Below are 5,000 nucleotides of genomic sequence, written 5' to 3'. Positions count from 1 at the left end.
CGTTTGACCCGCCCCCGGGCTGAGGGGGCGTGTGCAGGCGTGTGACAAGCTGTGACACTCAGAGCTTCCCAGTGTCTCGAGCGTCGCTGCATCGTGCGCCTCTGTTGCGAGATGTGTCTAACAAAAGGAATCTCTCTTTGAAGTGCTTTGCCTAGCGCACACTAGCTGGAGCGCCGTAACAGACGCAGCTGTCGGCGTAACCGGCAGAGACAGAGAGACAGCAAGCACAGAGGGGGTCCCTTATCTCTCCGGCCATGACACCTACACTCACTCACCCCACTTCTCTTCTCATCCTTCTGCACATCTGTCGTTCCTTTCAAGATCTCTTCCTCCCCTCCTCTCCTTCTCTCCTCCTTTACTCCCTCGTTCTTCTTTCTCCATCCATGGTTTCATTGTCCTTTATGAAAGCGTTAGGTCATGGCACTCAGCTGTGTGTGTGTGTGTGTGTGTGTGTGTGTGTGTGTGAGGGGGGGATTATGAGAGCAGTCTCCATGGTGTGATGGAAATGAACGCAGTGGCAGTGGTTGTGATAATAATAATGGTTATAATAGAATCAAAGCCAAGTGGACAGCTCTCTCTCTCTCTCTCTCTCTCTCTCTCTCTCTCTCTCTCTCTCTCTCTCCCTCTCTCTCTCTCTCCCCCTCTCTCTCTCTCTCCCCCCTCGCTCTCCCTCCCTCGCTCTCCCCCTCTCTCTCTCTCTCCCCCCTCTCTCTCTCTCCCTCTCCCTTTCTCTCCCCCCTCTCTCTCTCTCTCTCTCTCTCTCTCTCTCTCTCTCTCTCTCTCTCTCTCTCTCTCTCTCTCTCTCTCTCTCTCTCTCTCTCTCTCTCACATGTCCTTCCCAGCTGTCAATCACAGATCTATTGATAGACCTGTGAGAGGCGTGGCTCTTGTGTGTTTGGGACTGTGCACATGTGCCATCAACACATTGTGTATTTGTCAAACTGTGACACTTGCTGTGTGTCTGTTGGGGGTGGGGGGGTGGTTTATGTGCAAGTGTTTAAATTTAATTTGGTTTCAGGGATGAGTCAGTCTTGTAAATGCATATGCACACACGCACACTGACGGAAAACTGCTCTTAGACAAACTGAGGGTGACGGAAATCTGAAATCAGCGGTGTGTGTTGAAATGCATGTTCATGTTTTACCATCTTTAGTTTGGAAAGGTTGCTACATTAGTTATAGGTTCAAGTGCGTTGCTAATGTTTGGTCACTAACACAGTTGTCAGCATGGACAATAACACCACATTTCATGTGTGTATGTGTGTGAGTGTGTGTGTGAGTGTGTGTGTGTGGTAGGAAGGTGTGCTGCAGAAATGTTTCTCTAAAGCTACATTTCTGTCGCTGCATGTCTTTGCTTTGAAGCGCCTCAGTTGTGTGGCTGCAGGCGACGCCAAACATGTCAGCAGTGCTTGGTAATGAATCGCACTGCGTTCCAGTCTTCCTCTGCCACATAGTAAGCTTACACACACACACACACTCTCACACACATACTCTCACACACACACACACACACACACACACACACACTCAGTCACTCTTACTCTCACACACACTCTCACACACACACTCACTCACACTGTCACTCTTACTCTCACTCACACTCACTCACTCACACACTCACTCTTACTCTCACACACACTCACTCACTCACACACTCACTCTTACTCTCACACACACTCACTCACTCACACACTCTCACACACACACTCACTCACACTCAGTCACTCTTACTCTCACACTCACTCACACACTCACTCACTCACTCACTCACTCACACTCACACACACTCACTCACACACACTCACTCACTCTCTCACACACACACACACACACTCTCAGGCGCGCACACACACACACACACACACTCTCACTCTCTCACTCACACACACTCACACACACGCGCACACACACACACACACACACACACAGAGTGAGGAAGTTCCTCTTTTGTTTCTCTGTTGAGAAAGACTTGTTATACCAGAGTTTGAGGGCAAGACTCCAACGGGCGGTTTTTGAACCATCTGAAGTGCTCTGATTCTGACAGGCTGTCTCCTTCCTGCTGTTCCACTCACAGTGCTTTAGTGAATATACTCACATTACTGTCAACCGAATAGTAGCACTACTGTTACTGTGGCACTGTTGTCATAGTACCACTGTTGCCATAGTACCACTGTTGCCAGTGTCAGTAGCATCATGGCAGAGAGAACATGTGGTCAGGGGTCGAGGTGCACGCAGGAGGACAGAGAGCTGGAGAAAACCAACCGATGGGATATGTTGAGAGATGATGGAGGACGAGGGAGAGAGGGAGAGAGGGAGTGAGACAGAGAGGGAGTGAGACAGAGAGGGAGAGAGAGAGAGACAGAGAGAGAGTCCCAACTGAGGGAGGGAGAGACCAGCTTCTGTGTTGACGTTTACATTAGCTCTCTCCTCTCTCCAAATAAAGTGTCTCTGGACAACAGGAGTTCCAGGGCCATGAGAAACATCCCCCCCTCCCTCTCTCTCTCTCCCTCTCTCCCCCCTCTCTTGCTCTCTCTCCCTCTCTCTCTCCCTCTCTCTCTCTCCCTTTCTCTCTCCCTCTTGCTCTCTCTCTCCCTCTCTCTCTCCCCCTCTCTCTCTCCCTTTCTCTCGCCCTCTCTCCCCCCCCCCCCTCTCTCTCTCTCTCTCTCTCCCTCTCTCTCTCCCTCTCGCTCTCTCTCTGCGTGTTTGTGAGAACATGTTAAGGAATTCTGCTCTTGTGTGTTTGCATTCTTGAGGCAGTAACTGGCTGTCACTCTCTTTCCTGTTCTCCCCTTCTTTTTTCTCTCTGACCTCATTCCCCCCCCCCCCTCTCTCCTCTTCCCTCTGACCTCATCCCTCCATTCCTGGAGCTGATGTTGACTCCTGGCCAGATGCTGGTGTCTACTGCAGTGCCTCCAAGCTGCTGTTCAGTTTACTGACACCAGGGGAGAGCGAGCGTTAAACAGGGACACGCACACAGAGGGAGGGAGAGACTCATCTGTACTTTTTCCATGTAACTTTTCATACTGATTACTGTTCTTTTCATGTTCATTGTTTTTAACACAGATTTCTTCATTTCCTCAATATTGCAAAGCTTCATCAATGTTTTTCTCGTTGGACTGTATTGGTGTGTTGGTATTGTTATTGGTATTACTGCGAGGCGGTGTATAGCGTGGCCGGCTGGAAAGGGCAGTTGTGTGCGCAGGGACGTGTGACGGAGACTGTACCAGACCGCTGGCTCTTTGGTCCAGTGGGCCGAGCTCACGTTTCCCTCCTGTTGGACCCAGGTTCAAGTCTTGTTTTGGGTGGCTGCCTTCTGCCTCCGTTACACTATTCCAGAAAAGACCAAAAAATTAAAGAAACCTGTGTAATTTTATAATAAACACAAATATTGAACACACACACACACACACACACACATTTAAGTACAACACTCCATATGTAGATTTGGATGTAAAGGAACAATGAAAAAGCAAAGAGATCCATCAGATTTGAGATTTGAACCACTTAGAATTTGTCTTAAATTCTTGAAAATGGCAGTTCAGCCAGTTTTCACTGTCCAGCAGTGAGGTGTGAGGACCGCTGAGCCAAAAAAAAAAAAGATCTGACAATTTGGGGACAAACCACCAACTGAGACTCTACATGTAGAGAGTGGTGGAGACTCATCTACTACTAAACAAAAAAGAGCAATCCAACTCATTCCATCTAAAGCTCTGGAGTCCCCTAAGCCAGCTGGTCCTGAACCCCACTGATACTACAAACAGTAGTGTCAGGACAACTATGTAGTCTCCCAACTATCAGACCCTACCAAATTATAACTGACAAAAAGGTACACAATCATTCTCATACACACTCTACATACTCTCCCAAACCATCGAGACTCTGCACTGGAGTATCTCACCACAAAGACAAAAACTCGGTCCAGACTCGGTGAGCTCAGAGGGGGAAGAGACAGCACAGACCTGCTGGACAGAGAGCACAGGCCTGCTGGACAGAGAGCACAGGCTGTGCTCCCACTGCCACCTGGGAATGCTGGAGAGGAGCTGCACTTCCTAACCCAGATATGAACCACCTAGATTACGCTACTGGAGACAGACGGCCCCGCGTCTCTAGATTACGCTACTGGAGACAGACGGCCCCGCGTCTCTAGATTACGCTACTGGAGACAGACGGCCCCGCGTCTCTAGATTACGCTACTGGAGACAGACGGCCCCGCGTCTCTAGATTACGCTACTGGAGACAGACGGCCCCGCGTCTCTAGATTACGCTACTGGAGACAGGGTCCTGCGTCTCTAGATTACGCTACTGAAGACAGACGGCCCTGCGTCTCTAGATTACGCTACTGGAGACAGGGTCCTGCGTCTCTAGATTACGCTACTGAAGACACGGTTCTGCGTCTCTAGATTACGCTACTGAAGACACGGTTCTGCGTCTCTAGATTACGCTACTGAAGACAGACGGCCCTGCGTCTCTAGATTACGCTACTGAAGACAGACGGTTCTGCGTTGTGGGAGAGAAGAGTGGGCGGAGTTCAGAGCGTTCCATCACAGCCTCAGGGATAAGCAGTTATCTGCCCTTCAGTTGATCAGTGTTGTTGACTGAGTGTTTGTTTTGCACTTTCTTCTGTTATTTTTATGTATTTCCTCTTTCCTGGTTATATACATTTCTTTGGCAATAATGTAACTTATAAAATTCAGTGCAATAAAGCATGTTGAGCTGAATTGGAAGAGACAGATGCACAGAGAGCAAGATGAAGGAGAGAGATAGGGAGGCATGAACACTACTGGGAAGATGTAAGAGCTCACTCTGATTTCAGTGGAAGATCCAGCAGACATTTTGTCTGTCTGTATTGGCCTGGCACATTCCTGAGCTCGCACACTGTGTACTTACACACACACTCCGTGTATGGCAAGCTCTAATCACTAATAGTTCTGACAGAACCAAATTCATATCCCTTGTCATTACTCTGTGTGTGAGAGTGAGATCATTATTAGTGTTTTCTGT

At 49.0% G+C, this 5,000-nt stretch overlaps 1 protein-coding gene across 2 annotated transcripts in view; it reads left to right on the top strand.

The window, feature by feature from the left end:
* The window catches only part of zgc:92140 (uncharacterized protein LOC447854 homolog), a 17,757-nt gene that overhangs the window by 10,380 nt on the left and 2,377 nt on the right, over window positions 1-5,000 (top strand). The window lies entirely within an intron of this gene.

Source organism: Electrophorus electricus, chromosome 23, assembly GCF_013358815.1.
Source record: "Electrophorus electricus isolate fEleEle1 chromosome 23, fEleEle1.pri, whole genome shotgun sequence".
Taxonomy (NCBI): domain Eukaryota; kingdom Metazoa; phylum Chordata; class Actinopteri; order Gymnotiformes; family Gymnotidae; genus Electrophorus; species Electrophorus electricus.
The sequence above is the reverse complement of the archived record's forward strand: the minus strand, read 5'-3'. Positions and strand labels throughout refer to the sequence as shown.